Source organism: Tachyglossus aculeatus, chromosome 14, assembly GCF_015852505.1.
Source record: "Tachyglossus aculeatus isolate mTacAcu1 chromosome 14, mTacAcu1.pri, whole genome shotgun sequence".
Lineage (NCBI taxonomy): Eukaryota > Metazoa > Chordata > Mammalia > Monotremata > Tachyglossidae > Tachyglossus > Tachyglossus aculeatus.
In genome coordinates this window covers 58,558,832-58,575,614 of record NC_052079.1, presented here as the reverse complement: position 1 = coordinate 58,575,614, position 16,783 = coordinate 58,558,832, and the positions used below count along the sequence as shown (strand labels likewise).

General features: G+C 56.0%; 1 protein-coding gene across 1 annotated transcript in view; it reads right to left on the bottom strand.

The window, feature by feature from the left end:
* SHISAL1 (shisa like 1) overlaps positions 1–7,619 on the bottom strand; it is a 30,608-nt gene extending 22,989 nt beyond the window's left edge. The window contains exon 1 of the mRNA XM_038756616.1: positions 7,513–7,619. The gene's annotated coding sequence lies outside the window, so the exon portion shown is untranslated. The remainder of the gene's footprint in view (positions 1–7,512) is intronic.
* Positions 7,620–16,783: the final 9,164 nt, after the last annotated feature.

Genomic DNA, 16,783 nt, shown 5'->3' with positions numbered 1-16,783 from the left:
GAGAAGTTAAGTGACTTGCCCAAAGTCACATAGCTGACAAGTGGTGGGGCCGGGATTTGAACCCATGACGTCTGACTCCAAAGCCTGTGCTCTTTCCACTGAGCCACGCTGCTTCTCTTGCTTCTCAGTGATTCTCATTCCCCCAGCGCAATGTTCTGTTCATGCTTAGTGCTTAGTAACTCTGTGGATTGACTGACTGATTTCCTGGTTCTCTCCAGGCTCCAGACCCTCTCCCACCCTTCCCTTCAATCCCGCCTTCCCATGGATCTCGTTCGACTGAGCCCACTACCCGCCAATTTTTCAGCCAGGACATTCGATGCCTCTGAAATGGAGTGAGCGTCTGGGGATCGAAGCCACTTGGTGAACAAACCCCAAAGGTGCCTCCCGTTCCCTGCCTCACCGTGCCCTTGAGTCCCTGTCAAAGTTGCCCGTCTTTCGCCTTTCTCTGAAGGCTGCTGTGGGTGAGCTGTGACCAGCCCAGCTGCCACTCAACCTTGTGCGACTCTCCCCCCGGAAGAGAGGCGCAGGGCCAGGATTCGGGGAAAGAGCCATGAAGGGCTCTGACGGAGACCTTTCCCGGCCGGTTCAAATTCAAAAGAACCCAAGCCCTTTGCCCGTGCGTGCCACCCCCGCCCCCCGGCCTGGAAAGACGGCCACCTGGCCTAGAGTGACAGCTGTCTGACCCGGAGAGACGGCCACCTGGCCCAGAGAGACAGCCGCCCGGCGTGGAGAGACAGTAATAGCAATTGTGGTATTTGTTAAGTGCTCAGGCACTGTACGAAAGTCTGGGGTGTATGCAGCAAATGGCTCAGTGGAAAGAGCACGGGCTTGGGAGTCAGAGTTCGTGGGTTCTAATCCCGCCTCCCCCACTCGTCTGCTGTGTGACCTTGGGCAAGTCACTTAACTTCTCTGTGCCTCAGTTCCCTCATCTGTAAAATGGGGATTAAGACTGTGAGTCCTATGTGGGACAACCTGATTACCTTGTATCTACCCCAGCACTTAGAACAGTGCCTCGGCACATAGTAAGTGCTTAACAAATACCACTATTATTATTATTATTATTATTATTATTATACAAGCAAGTCGGATTGGACACTGTCCCTGTTCCACGTGGGGCTCACAGTATCAATCCCCATTTTACAGATGAAGTAACTGAAGCACAGAAAAGTGAAGTGACTTGCCCAAGGTCGCACAGCAGACAAGTGTCAGAGTCGGGATTAGAATCCATGACCTTCTAACTCCCAAGCCTATACTCCGTCCAATATCCATGATGCTTCTCGGCTGCCCCGCCTGGAGAGACGGTCACATGGCCTGGGCTGGAGATAGACGTCTGGACCAGAAAGACGACCATCCAGCTCTGAGAGACTGCCACCTGGTCTGGAAAGATGGTCACATAGCCCCGAGAGAGAGAGATAGCCTGTCAGCCCGGAGATAGATGCTTGAATCAGAGAGATGGCCATCCAGCCCAGAGAGACAGCCGCCATGCCTGGAAAGATGGCCACCTGGCCGGGAGAGACGGCCGTCCAGCCCAGAGAGACAGCTGCCCGGCCTGGACAGGCAATCACATGACCCAGAGAGACGGTCGTCGGGTCCAGAGATAGATCCCTGGCACGGAGAGATGGCTGTCCAGCCTGGAACGCCAGCTGCCCAGCCTGGAGAGACCATCGTGGACTGGTCCAGTACAGCCAACCACCGCCCGAGTTCTCTGCTGGGCAGGAGTCTTGAATTCACGGCCCCGTCCTTCCGGACTCCTGCCCGGGCCCAGATCCATCCTGGGCCCTTCCTCCTGCTCCCACTGACTCGAAATGACCCAGGTCCCTCTGTCTCTCCCGGAAGACGAGCTTGCAGAGTTCCTTGAGAGCATCGATCGTGCTGCTTTCACTTTTACTGTAAATATACCCAAGTGCTTAGCACAACGCTGTGTACACAGCAGGTAACCCTCTGCAAACAGCCGTTGTCCAGAACAGTGTTCTGCCTCAGCGGGAGTCCAGCCCAGTGCTTTGCACACAGCAGGCGTTCAGCCCAGTGCTCCGCACACAGCAGGCATCCAGCAAAGCACCTCACAACAGCAGGAGTCCCGCCCAGCTCTTCATACACAGCAGGCAATCAGTGCAGCGCTCTGTCACAGCACCGAAATATCTGCCCAGAATTCACCTTGGGTATCCACAGAGCCTTGATGGGGTGGGCCGGGGGCTATTGTCTCCCGAGCTGGCCTCCCTGATGCCCAGGGCTTCTGTGCAACAACCGTATGGCCCGGGATCTGAGTTACGTCATAAAATATACATTTTGGAGTCTAAGAAGCCATCACTCTGAACACAGTACAGATCGTTAAAGTCGCTGGCAACCTTCGTGGGGGGCTCGGGAGGACGGGGGGGATTTTCTCCTGGAGTACCGGAGTACCCTGGCTAGGGCTGCCCCTCCCCTCAGTGACCAGTCTCAGCCTCTCAGTGTCTCCGGGGTCCCATCCCTTGTCCGCCTCCAGACACTAAGGATCCTGGCTTGTGAGGTTTCCTACGGGGTCTCCCTAAGGGGAAGGAGTTTCCGTTGTGGAGAGGAGCCAAGGGTCGTTCCTCACTCCACCAGGCCCTGAGGTTTCATGGTTTCTGGACAGAGTGTGGCCGGTGGAGAAGTGAAGTTTGGTCTGCTGGGAGGCGGGGGGCCAGAGAGGTATAATGGTACTGATGCCGGAGCCCTCATCCCCTTTCGAGCCATCTCCAGCCGTCTACAACGGGTCTGTCATGTGTAACATTGGCTCGGCCTCTGACCCGGCTCCTCACCTCCCCAGACACAGGTCCCAAAAACTAATAATAATGATGGTATTTGTTAACCTCTTACTATGTGCGAAGCACTGTTCTAAGGGCTGAGCACTGTTCTAAGCGCTGAGCACTGAGCCCAAATCTCACTGAATCCAACTGAGGTATCCATTCGGCATTTGCCATGTGCCAAGCTCTGTGCTGAGCACTGGGGTCGTTACAAGATGACCAGGTCGGACGCTATTCCTGTCCCACCCGGGGCCCACTATCCATTTTGCAGATGAGGTAACTGAGGCACAGAGAAATAAAGTGACTTGTTCAGGGTCACACAAGTAGCAGAGCTTGGATTAGAACTCAGTTCCTTCTGATTGCCTGGCCTAGGCTCTATCCACTTGGCCACATTGTTTCTCATTTCCTCATCTTTTCAGTGGGGATGGGAGTAATAAATAGTACTGACCATAGAGAAGCGGCATCACCTAGTGGATAGAGTCCGGACCTGGGAGTCAGGAGGACCTGGGTTCTAATCCTGCCTCCACTACTTGTCTGCCGTGTGACGTTGGGAAGGTCACTTCACTTCTTTGGGCTTTGGGCCTCAGTTCTTTCATCTATTTAACGGGGATGAAGACTATGACCCTCCCCACCCCCACCCTAAAGTGGGACGTGGACTGCCAACTTGTACTTCCCAAGCGTTTAGTACAGTGCTCTGCACACAGTAAGCGCTCAATAAATACTATTGAATGAATGACTATGTCCAACCTGATTATCTTGTATTTAACCCAGGGCTTAGTAAAGTGCCTGGAGCATAGTGAGCGCTTAACAAATACCCTAAAAAAAAAGAGACTCAGATGGATGGGCTGGTGGATGACTGGCCCGAGATGACCCATAGGCTGGGGGATAGCTAAGACTAGAACCCAGGTTTCCCACCTCCCATCCCTGCGCTCTGTCCACCAGGCGGTGCTGCCCACCCTCTCCACCTTTAGATGGTTTACGGATGGACGTTAAAGCTTTGATGAGCTTTGAAAAGTGTCCTCCGCCCTCTCCCCTCCCCAATCTGCAGCTCTCAGGGAGTCAGTTCCGCAGTCCTCAATACCTTCCAGTGGTTGCCCAGCCACCTCCGCAACAAACTCCTCACCATTGACTTTAAAGCCGTCAATCACCTTGCCCTCTCCTACCTCACCTCGCTACTCCCTACTACAAACCATCCCATGCACTTTGCTCCTCTAATGCCACCCTACTCACTCTACCTCAGTCTTGTCTATCTTACCACTGACTTCTTGCTCATGTCCAGCCTCTGGCCTAAAATGCCCTCCCTCTTCAAATCCGACAATTACTCTCCCCCACTTCAAAGCCTTATTAAAGGCACATCTCTTCTAAGAGGCCTTCCCCGACCTAAGCTCTCTTTTCCTTTTTTTCCACTCCCTTCTGCATCTCCCTGACTTGCTCTCTTTATTCAGCCCCCCTCCCTCTCCCAGCCAAACAGCACTTACGCCCATATCTGTCATTTATTTACTTAGATGAATGTCTGTCTCCCTCTCTAGACTGTAAGCTCCTTGTTGGCAGGGAATGTGGCTGTTAGATTGTTCTCTTGTATTCTCCCAAGTGCTTAGTACAGTGCTCTACACACAGTAAGTGCTCAATGAATATGATCGATTGATTATCTCTCAGCCAGTAATCCAGCTGAGTGTCCGTGTAAACGCTTACCACTCTAGACCCTGGGCCAGCCTGCAGAGCCTGGTTGCTCCCCAGCTTCCAGAGCCCACAACGGGGTGGGGGGGGGGGGTGTCAGATCCAACAGGAGAAGCCCTCTAGCCCAGAATTGGAAAGGCCTGGGTGTTCCCCATCCATCCACCCTCCTGCCTCCTGCCAACCCCCTAGCCCCAGGGGCAGGAGAAGAAGGATCGTGCAGGGGCTGTGGGGAGGAGAGAGTGGTCAACAGGAGGGGGAGGGGAAACCCCCGGAGGGACACGGCAAGCCCCCGAAGTTCTCTCCCCCACGTTTGGCTCACTCTGAATTGCCCAGCTGGTGGGTCTCCCTTGAGTTCTGCCTGTTTCTGCCTGGCCCGTTGCTAAGGGGCAACCGTGGACACCATGGCTGAGCTGACCTTCTGCTTTCTCCTTCCTTCTGTCCCCCAGACGCCTGTCCACCCACCCACCCTCCTGTCATCCACCTGCTTGTCCACCCGTCCATCAGCCCATCACGTTCAATCCCTGCCCTCGAGGAGTATGCAGTCTAATGGGGAAGACAGGTAATAATGCACCGATACGAGGAAAAAGAGGATGGCATGGTAGAGGGATAAATAAGTGCTTAAATAGTGGAGTTGACATATAACTAGAGTGGCCATATGTGCAGAGAGGGAAGTTGGCGGATGTAGCCTGGGGAGGGGAGAAAAGTAATCTGGGAAAGCTTCCCAGAGGAGACTCCCTCACCTCTCCCTCTCCAACTCCCCCGGGCCTTCTTAGCAGTAGGGCACTGTGGGCAGCTGTGGTCTCTTCCTGGCTCTGGTCCTCCCAGAATAACCTTCACTGGGATGGGAGAGGGGCGGGCGGGGGACAGGTTACTTAGACGTCAGACCATCGAAGGTCTTTGAGGTCATCTGGACCAGTCCCCTGCTTCCAGCCCAGATGAGTGTCTATCCTTTCTTTACAGTTTTCTGAGAGGGCCGGGGTTGGAGAGGTGCCTCATTCTCCCTTTGTTGCCTATTCAAGTGTCTAAACCCCTTGACCCACAGGAAGTCCCATTTCACAGCCCGCCACAGCGTCTCCTGCTGTAATTCCAATCCAATGTCAAGGTGTCTGGCCCTCTCCCCTCCGAAGGCTGGGTAACTGAAGTAGCGTGGCTTAGCGGAAAGAGCCCGGGTTTGGGAGTCAGAGGACGAGGGTTCAAACCCCGGCTCTGCCAGTTGTCTGCTGTGTGACCTTGGGCAAGCCACTTAACTTCTCTGTGACTCAGCGACCTCATCTGTAAAATGGGGATTAAGACTGTGAGCCCCACGTGGGATAACCTGATTTACCTTGTATCACCCCCAGCGCTTAGAACAGTGTTTGGCACATAATAGGCATTGAACAATACCATCATGATTATTATTAACTGGGCACCCTGGGCTGCCGCAGAGATAGTGGGGCTTTCCGAGTGGGATTTCCTAGTATATTTTCCTTTCTGTCTGCGGCTTTCGGAAGTGGGGAGTCACTCCTCCCAGGCCGATGGTCGCCACGATCAAACAATCCCATTTAGGCTGAGCCCCCTCCCCCACCGCCCATGCCCGCACCCAAACTTCTCTGTCCTCTGGACCCCCAGCCCCGGGGGCCTTGCCAGCATTCCCGGCACCATCTGGCCCGTGCTCTTGCTCCGGACGCTTGAGAAGGGGGCTCGGCGACCCCCGCCGGACCCGGGGACCCCGCCCGGATGGCACTCCAGGGGCGTCGGAGGGGCGAGCACGCCCTCTGCCTCCGCTGGTCCCGGATTGCCTCTCCACGGTGGACAGCTGGGGAATCCCCGGGCCGCTCACCGCAGTGGGAATTTGTGTCTGGAAGTGACCGCTTCTCGGCTCCCCCGTCCGCCTGGCCCTACTCCCCCAAATTATTTGTTAAGCCCTTATTATGTGCCAGGCACTGTGCTAAGCTCTGGGGTGGATGCAAGCATATCGTGTTGGACACAGTCCTTGTCCCACTTGGGCTCACAGTCTCAATCCCCATTTTCCAGATGAGGGAACTGAGGCAATGATGCCCAAGGTCACACAGCAGACAAGTGGCGGAGTAGGAATTAGAACCCATGACCTTCTGATTCCCAGGCCTGTGCTCTATCCAAATACCACTGCTGTAGCTCCTGGCTCCCCACAGAGCAGCAGGACACCCCCTCCCGACCCCCTAGCCCAAGTCACCCGAAAGTGGGAGACGGCGGACCTCCTGCCCCTCCTCGCTTTAACCGCGAGACCTCCGGGACTGGTCGTATTGTCAGATTCCTCCCCGGACTCCGGCCCCCCAAAACGAAGGACCCTCGGGTGGAGGGACAGGGGGACGGGGGAGGGACCCCCACCCACGGGCCAACCTGCCGATAATTAGGGTCCCGCTGTCATGGAAACCTTGAGCGCTAATGAGCTTGCTTAGTCCGACCCTGGGTCTGGACCGGAAACAATTCCCGAGCCCGGATCCCGGCCGGAGCCGGACCGAAGCCGCCGGACCGAAGCCGCCGGACCGAAGCCGCCCTCCCCAGCCGAGGCGGGGGGCGGCAGGGGGATGGCAGTTGTGGCGGGGGTGAGGAGGGGGAAGGACGGATCCACGGGCAGCGGTTCGCGGCCCCCTGCGCTGCCCCTTCTGTTTCTTACTTTCTGGGGAGGGCGGAGGGGGGGAGCAGGGGAAAGCCCCCTCCCGTCCCGCCGGGTCTCTCTGCTCCCTCTGCTGCCCCCGGCCCAACCCCGGAGACCACCTGCCGCCTCCGTCCGCCACCCCAGCCGAGACCCCCGACCCTCAGCGTCCCCAGCCAAGACCCCCGACCCCAGCCGAGAACCCCGACCCTTAGCGTCCCCAGCCAAGACTCCCGACCCCAGCCGAGACCCCCGACCTTCAGCGTCCCCAGCCAAGACCCCCGACCCGCCCGAGACCCCCGACCCTCAGCGTCCCCAGCCAAGACCCCGACCCCCGCCGAGCTCCGCGACCCTCAGCGTCCCCAGCCAAGACCCCCGACCCCCGCCGAGCCCCGCGCCCCTCAGCGCCCCCAGCCGAGCCTCCCGCGCCCCCGCGCCCCCCGGCCTCCGGGCGCCTACCTCCTCCGGGCTCCCGGGCGGCGCCGCCGCAGCTCCCGGCCCAGCGCCCTCGGAGCTCCGGCTCCGGCCTCGGCCCCGGCCCCGGCTCCGGGCATCAGGGAGACGGACGGACGGACAGAGCCGAGCCGAGCCGGGCCGCCTGCGCCCCGCGCCCCGCGCCCCGCGCCCGGAGCCCCGCACCCGGAGCCCGGAGCCCGGAGCCCGGAGCCGCTCCGCCGCCCGCAACAGTTGTCGGACGGGGGGTTCTCCGGCCCCGGCTCCCCCTCCCCCTCCGCCCCGCCCCCGGCCCCGCCCCCGCCCCCCCTTCCCAGTCCGGGACGGGCCGCGGGTCGCCGGCTCCTTCGGCCTACTGCTCGGGCTCCCGCGCGCCCCCCGCCCCGCCCCGCCCCGCCCCGCCGGGACCCCCGCTGGAGGAGGGGAGGGGGCCGCAGGGGACGGACGGAGGGGACGGGGGGGGTCCAGGGAGTCGCTCCGCCGGCTGACACGTGACTCGCCCCGGCCGCCGCCACGGGAGCCGGGGGGAGCGGGGAGGAGAAGGTTGCGGGGGGAGGTGAGGAGGGGGATGGGGAGAGGTTACTTCTCGGCACTCGCTCAGAGATAGGGCGATCGGCTCTCTGGCTTCCCCCCCTCTCTCATCTGTATATCTCGCTTCTTCTCCTCCTTCCCTCCCCCTCCCCCCTGCCTCCCCGTCTCTCCCTTCCTCCTCTCCCTGCTTCCTTCTCCTTAACTCTTTCCTGCTCCGCTTCCCCGCCCCACCCCATCAGCCTCTGAGGGTCAAGGCTTTCCCGGGTCTACCACCTCCACCTCACTGTCTGCCTCTGCCTCTGTCTCCCCGCCCCAGCCCTGTCCGTCTCTGGGTCCGTCTGGGTCTCCGTCTCTCTCTGCCTCTTTCTGTGTGTCTCTGTCTCTGCGTCCGTCCTTGGGTCTCCCTGTCTAAGCTGAGCTTCTCTCGATTTCCCTGCGGTTCCCCTCTAACCTCTGTCTTCCCTTTCCCTGGCCTCTTCCCTCTAATCTTCATTTCACCGCTTCCCTCCCTGCGTTGCTCCCCGGCCCCAAAGTGTCCTCTCTCCCCCCATTGCCCCCCCACCCCGGGCATGGTCGGGGTCAGAGTCTTGGGGTCCTGAACCTCAGCAGGATTAGTTTGCTGGGCCAGGAGCTGACGGGAAGTTGGCAGGGAGCAAGCCGAGAACCCAGGCCACAGCCCAAGGAAGCAAGGCCCCAGGCCCCTCGAGAAGCTCAGCTCTCGGTCCACGAAAGGGGCAGGGGGTGGGGGCAGTACGATACAGAGGGCAGAGCCTGGGCCTGGGGACAGGGACACCTGGGTTCTGGCCCTAGTTCTGCCTCCGCTTGCTGTGTGACCTTGGGCAGTCCCTCAACCTCTCTGGTCCTAGGCTTCCTGCCTCTCCCGACCTCGCAGGGCGGGCAAGGCGCTTTGGAAAGCTCAAGAGCTCTGGGCACAATCAGGATGCGATTCCGATCGCAGTGTTGGAACGGAGAACGGCGGTTCAGAGGGTCGGGCGTCAGGAGGAAGGTGTTGGGAAGGAAAGATTAATCTGGAGGTATGCCAGCAACATCGTTCCTCTCTCTCTCTCTCTCTCTCTCTCTCTCTCTCTCGCTCTCTCTCTCTCTCTCTCTCTCTCTCTCTCTCTCTCTCTCTCTCTCTCTCTCTCTCTCTCTCTCTCCCGGCCAATGAAAGAGCCTCGGTTCTCTCTGCCCTCTTGCTTCCCACAGTGGAGGAAAGGGGGAGGAAAATCACTCCCCCCAAACGCTTCCTCCTCCTCAACATCCTGCCCCTTCCCCCGACAAGCCTGGCTTCTCTCCCTCCGTTGGTCCCCGCCCCCCATCCTCACCCCGTCTGTTTCCCGAGGCTCAGGCCGCTGTCCGATTTGTGATGGTAGACTCCTTCAGCATCCCCCTCCCCTCCCTCCTTCCCTCCTCCCACATCATCCCATCCACCCCCTTCTGGCTCCCCCTTTCCCTCCCCCCACCCCACGAGCCTGAAGGAGGTCAGTGCAGGGTCAGTGGAGAGTCACTCTTGTGTTTGACCTCTCCTGGGCAGGGGGAGAGGACGGGCAGGGATGGGGCTAACAGGTGTTGTGGAGGGAGAATGCCTTACTGCTGCTCTTTCTCCTGCTTTCCTTTCCAAGGCCAGGGAAGGGGATGGTGTGGGGCCTGAGGTGTCAGACAAGTTTGCCCCCCAAACTGCTTTTGCTGGGACTCATCCCAATGCTTAATACGGTTCTTGACACTTGGGAGGTACTCAGAAAGTGTCACTGATTGGCTGATTGATGGATCGATTGACAGACTGATGGATCGACAGGCTGATAGATTGATTGACTAACTGATGGATTGATTGGCTAGGTGATGGTTAGATTGGCTGACTGATGGATTGATTGACAGATGATGAACTGATTGATTGACTGATGGAATGATTGACTGACTGACCAATGGACTGATTGACTCCTGCCTTCAAGACATCTCTATGCCGATAATAATAATAATAATAATAATAATAATAATAATGATGGTATTTGTTAAGCACTTACTATGTGCAAAGCACTGTTTTAAGATCTGGGGAGGTTACATGGTGATTAGGTTGTCCCACGGGGGGCTTACAGTTTTGATCCCCATTTTACAGATGAGGGAACTGAGGCACAGAGAAGTTAAGTGACTTGCCCAAAGTCACACAGCTGACAGTTGGTGGTGCCGGGATTTGAACCCATGACCTCTGACTCCAAAGCCTATGCTCTTTCCGCTGAGCCACGCTGCTGCTGTAAGATGTCAGAGTTAAACACGTTAAACATGTTAAACAAGTTAAACATGTCTAAAACTGAACCCCTTATCTTCCCACCCAAACTATCTCCTCCCCCTCTTTCCCATCACTGTAAACAATATCACTCCCCTCCCTATCTCACAAGCCCATGACTTTGGAATTATCCCCGACTCATCTCTCTCATTCCACCTACATACTCTGTCTGTTACCAAATCCTGTCAGTTCTAGCTTCACAGCATCGCTAAAATCTGCCCTCTACTCTCCATTCAAAATGCTACCACAGTAATCCAAGCACTTGTACTATCCCGCCTTGACTACTGCATCTGCCTCCTCACTGACCTCCCTCCCTCCTGTCTCTCACCACTTCAGTCCTGACTTTACCCTGCTGCATGGATCATTTTTCAACAAAAACGTTGTCAACGTCCCCCAACTCCTCAAGAACTTCAAATGTCTGTCCATCCACCTCTGCATCAAACTCTAGCTTTAAAGCACTCAATCAGCTGGCCCCATCCTACCTCACCTCACTGATCTCCTGCTAGAGCCCAGCCTGCACACTCTGCTCTGCTTGTGCTGGGGTAGATACAAGATAACCAGGTTGGACAGGTTGGACACAGTCCCTATCCCACATAGGACTCACAGTCTGAATCCCCCTTTTTCACATGAGGTAACTGAGGCACAGAGAGGTAAAGTGACTTGCTTTACCTAGTCACCCAGTCATCCAGTGACTTGAGTCACCCAGCAGACAAGTGGCAGAGCCAGGATGAGGACCCAGGTCCTTCAGATTCCCAGGCCTGTACTCTGTCCACTAGACTACCCTGTTTCTGTTATACTCTCCCAAGCACATAGCAAGCACGCTACAGATACCAATGCTTGATTGAATGACTGATGAATCGATTGGCTGACTGATTGATAGATTGACTGGCTGATGAATGGATTGACTGGCTGATGGATGGATTGGCTGGCTGATGGATGAATTGACTGGCTGATGGACTGATTGGCCAGCGTGGCTCAGTGGAAAGAGCACGGGCTTTGGAGTCAGAGGTCATGGGTTCAAATTCTGGCACCACCAACTGTCAGCTGTGTGACTTTGGGCAAGTCACTTAACTTCTCTGTGCCTCAGTTACCTCATCTGTAAAATGGGGATTAAGACTGTGAGCCCCCCATGGGACAACCTGATCACCTTGTAACCTCCCCAGCACTTAGAACAGTGCTTTGCACATAGTAAGTGCTTAATAAACGCCATTATTATTTTTATTGTTATTGGCTGGGGGGGCTGCCACACAGGCTGTACCCAGCAGGAACCAGACAGCAGTACCTAGTGTCCAGCTGGACCCCACAAAGCTGGGGCTGCAGGGTCCTGGCAGTGCAGGGAACTTTAAAAAGAAAAGCAGCAGTCTGGCCCTGCCCTTGAGGAGTTTACAGCCCAGCAGGGAGAAATGTGCCCGCCCCCCTCCCCCCTTCTCCCATTCATTCATTCATTCAATCGTATTTATTGAGTGCTTACTTTGTGCAGAGCACTGTACTAAGCGCTTGGGAAGTACAAATCGTCAACATATAGAGACGGTCCCTACCCAACGATGGGCTTACAGTCAGTCTCCCCTCCCACTGGGAAATCAGGCTGGGCCCAGTTAGAGGCGCAGTACCAAACAAATGCATTAGTAGAACAAACAAACAACAGAGCCAGGGATTTGTCAGAAACAAATGGCTAAAGCGCAGCTAGAGTCAGGCAAGATAAATCTGGGAAGTCTTCATAGAGGAGGGAATCAGGAGATCTGGGTTCTGGTCCTAGCTGGGCTACTGGCTTGCTGTGCAACCCTGGGCATATCATTTAACTTCTCTGGGGCTCAGTTTCCTCATATGTAAAAGCGCAAAAACATTTATTCGCTCTTCCTCCTCCTTAAACTGTGAACCCTGTGTGAGAAAGAACTGTGTCTGATCAGATGAACCTGTATTGACCTCAATGTTCAGCACAGTTCTGGGCAGAATAAATGCCTAATAGCTATTACTGCAACTAGGAATGCCAGGTGGGGCTCAAACTCCGAGCTCAAGACTCTAGACTTCAGCTTCCAGATTCCTGGCTCTGGTCCCAGCTCCAGACTCCAGGTCCTGGCTCAGGCTCCAGACTCCAGGTCTCAGTTTCAGGCTTCAGACTCCAGGTCCTGGCACAGGGTCCAGACTCCACACCCCAGCTTCAGACATCAGACTCCAGGCCCCAGCCTCCAGGCCCCACGGGCTCTAGTAGTGGCATTTGCCATTCACAGCGGCCCGGCCCTGGAGCCAGAGGAAACCTGGCCCCCCGGACCTTAGCCACCGGTGGCGGGGATGCTGCAGTTCTCGGTCAGCTGAGGCACAGTCCGTGGAGTCTCTTGCCTTCCCAAGGGCCTGATCCAACCTTCCCGATGTTGGAAATTGCTTTATGGATTGCAGCTCTTTCTGCCTCCACCCAGCAAATTGGAACCGAACCGTGTGGCCGGCATGGCCAGCTGCCACATCTCATCTTTGATCAGCGTCAGTGTACCCGGGCTCTGTCCCTGGGGACAGTGGCCCCTGTGGATGGCGATCACTGAGGATCCGGCAGAAGCTGGACCTGACTCTGCCCAGTGCAGGTGTAGATGCCAGCAGTGACACTCTGTGCACTGATAATAAAAATAGTAATAATAAAAATAACAGTGATAGTATTTGTTAAGGGCTTATCATGTGCCGAGCACTTTATGAAGCACTGGGGTAGATACAAGATAATCAGGTTGGATACAGTCCTTGTCCTGCAGTCACAGTATAAGAAGGAGGGAGAACAGGTTTTGGATGCCCATTTTACAGAAGAGGAAACTGAGGCCCAAAGAAGTAAAATGACTTCCCCAAAGTCACACAGCAGGCAAGTGGCAGAGCCGGGATTAGAACCTAAGTCTTCTGACTTCCAGACTGCTTCTCTACCGATGATTGAGGGTGGGAGGGACTGGGCTCCAGCCAAGGCTGTGTGTGTCTGTGAGTGTGTGTGTGTGTGTGTGTGTGTGTGTGTGCATATGTGTGTACACTTTACCACGTGGGCGGGGCCTGGTGTGTAGTTGAGGGATGGGATTTCTTCCCTGTCCCTCTCCTCCCTCTCTCCTCTCTCTCCTCTCCTGTAAACCACCCTCTAGACTGTAAGCTCACTGTGGGCAGGGATCTCATGGCCTAGTCAATAGAACATGGGCCTAGGAGTCAGAAAGACCTGGGTTCTACTTCCAGCTCTGCCACTTGTCCGCTGTGTGACCTTGGGTAAATTGCTTAACTTCTTTTTACCTCAGTTTCCTCACCTGTAAAATGGGGATTAAGACTGTGAGCCCCATGTGGGACATGGACTATGTCCAATCTGATTAGTGTGCATTAATACCAGTGCTTGGTACAGTACCTAGCACATAGTAAACTCTTAATAAATACCATTAAAACAAAACTCTTTTGTATTGTACTCTCCCAAGCGCTTAGTACAGTGCTCTGTACGTAGTAAGTGCTTAGTAAATGTGATTGATCAACTGATTGACTGATCCTGGAATGGAGGGTGGAGGGTTCAGGGTAGCGGGGAGACCCAGTTGCGGTGGACCAGCCTGAATAATGACAGCCCTCTACTATGTGGCAAGCACTGTTCCTCTAGACTGGAAGCTCATTGTGGGCGGGGAATGTGTTTGGCATATTCTTATAGTGTACTCTCCCAAGCGCTCAGTACAATGCTTCATACGCAGTAACCACTCTTGGTAAATACGACTGACTGACTGACTAGAGAGGGGGCTGATCTTCTCCACCCGGATAGTCCCCTTCCAGATAATGCCCACCACCCCTAGCCGAGCCCAACCCAGCACTGCCAGGAACTCCCTGCCCTCGCCCCCATGGGAAGCTGCTCTCGCCCCGGTAATGCTGTGCTAATGGCAGTTTGCTCATTAATTTTGCAGCAGCTGTGGCAGCAGGAGGGGTTGCAGTGGGTGAGGGGGAGAAGGGGGAGGGTCTGAAGCTGGGGGGGAGAGCATGGGGCAGACAGGCAGCAGCAGGAGGGGCTGCAGCAGGGGGCAGGGGGAGTAGCAAGGAGGAGGGGCTGAAGTGGAGGGTGCGGAGGGCATCTGAGGGAAGATCTGCAGCAGGCAGCAGAGGGGGCAGCACCAAGAGGACAGTGATGATTCCATTTCCTCGCCGCAGATCTGCCCACTCCTGACAGGCTGGGGTCCCAGAATTGGAATCCCCCACTCTCTGGGGCCCGGAAGAGGAAGGGTCGCAGCTGGACTCAAACAGCCCTTTCCAAGTTAGGTCCCTCCCTAGTCCCTTGGGTTGAGGCTATCTGAAATCCAGAATGGGGCCAAGTGAAGAGAGCCCAGACCTGGGCATCAACACACCTGGGTTCTAGACCCATCTCTGCCATTTGCCCACTGGGTGAGGTCTTGGACAAGTCATTTCACTTCTCTGGGCCTCAGTCTCCTAATCTATAAAATGGGGATTGAATATTTTCCCTCCTACTTCTTTAGTCTGTGAGCCCTGTGGGGGACAGGGACTATGTGGGACCCAATGATGTTGTATCTGGCCTAACACTTAGTATAGTGCTTGGCACAGAGTGAGCTCTTTATAAACAACTTGTTGATTTTTTTAATGGTATTTGTTAAGTGCTTACTATGTGCCAAGCATTGTTCTAAGCACCGGGGAAGATACAAGGTAATCAGGTTGGACATGGTCCCTGTCACACATAGAACTCACAGTCTAAATCCCCATTTTACAGATGAGGTAACAGAGGCACAGAGAAGTTAAATGCTTTGCACAAGGTCACTCAGCAGAGCAGACATGTGGTAGAGTGCAGTGATCATCATCTGAAGAAAGTGCCAGCCTGACTTAATCCTGGGGTAGGGGAAACTGGGATGAGCCCAGATCCCTGGGCATTTCTAACTGCGAGGGCACAGGAAGGGGGCAGAGAGGGTACAGGGATGGGATGGGGGAAAGGGGAGGCAGGAAGATAAAGGGAGGGGATAGGGAAAGAGGGGAGCAGGAAGAGTACAAAGAAGGCACAAGGAAGGGACAGGGAGAGAGATGGGTGGGAGGAGTACAGAGGGCACAGGGAGGGGACAGGGAGAGAGGAGAGGCAGGAAGGGCACAGGGAGATGACGGGGGAGAGTGAGGCAGGAAGACTGACAGAGCAGGTACAAGGTGGGTGCAGAAAAGAGTGAGGCAGGAAGGTCACAGAGAGGACACAGGGAGGGGACAGGGAGACAGGAACAGGAAGGGTCCAGAGAGGGTATGGGGAGGGGGCGAGGGGAGGGGCAGAAAGCATGCAGAGGGCACAGGGAGGAGACAGGGAAAGAAGAGAGGCAGGAGGGCACAGGGAGGGGGTGGAGGGAGGCAAGTAGAGTGCAGAAATGGCACAGAGAGGGGGCAGGGAGAGAAGAAAGCCAGAAGGGCATAGGGAGGGCACAGGGAGGGGGCAGGGAGAGAGAGGATGAAGAAACGGCTTAGGGAGGGCACAAGGAGGGGGCTGGGAGAGAAGGAAGCAAGAAGGGCATAGAGAGAGCACAGGGAGGGGATGGGGGGGTAAGGGTCCAGAGAAGGCATGAGGAGGGGCCAGAAGAATTGCAGAGAGGGCATGAGAAGGGGGCAGGAGGAGTGCAGAGAGTGCACAGAGGGGGGATAGGGAGACAGGGGAGGCAGAAAGGGTGCAGGGAGGAGGTGAGGGGGGCCAGGAAGAGTGGAGAGAGGGCACAGAGAGCAGGCAGGGAGAGAGGGAGATGCAGGAGGGACACAGAGGGGCAGAGGCAGGGGCAGGAAGGCAGGCTCAGGAAAAGGCTGGAGTGGTGAAGGTGGAGCAAAAGTGCCTCGGGGAGCCAGGCCGAAGCGTGCAGCGTGCTGGGAAGCTGCTTCCGGAAAGCGGCACGGGCCTGGCTGAGTGTCCAGCTGGCCCCGGCCCAAAATCCAGCACATGCTCACCAGCCGGCTTCCTCTCCTGCCCTCCCTTGCCTTCCTTCCTCTCAGCGCCCGACCCCCCTCTACTCCCATAACCGTCAGCCAGAGCCAGCACCTCAGTTCTCTTTCCAGGGGCTAACTCCACTGGCCAGAAAATCTGGTTTTCCACCTTGTCCCTTGTCCCATGAGTAGCACCCAAGCAGGCAGAGAGGCTGCAGGAATTATCTGGATAATTCAGGCCACTGAATAGTAGTGGTAGCGTGTCAGATTCCCCAGTCAGACCCCAAGAAAAAATAAATATAAAAGGGGGAACCCCCCCACCATAACCCTGGCTCCTGATGGTCCAGGACCTCTTCCAACTGAGGTGGTCCAAGACCATGAGTCCAGGAAGAGTAGGGGTTCTGCCCCCAGATCCAGATTTCATCTGGTAAACCAGAGGCTAAGAAACATTCAGACTGTAAGCCCCTCTAGACTGTAAACTAATTGTGGGCAGGGAACAAGTCTACCAACTCTGTTATATTGTACATTCCCAAGCGCTTAAGTACAGTGCTCAGCAAACAGTAAGCACTTAATAAATACCATTGATTGATT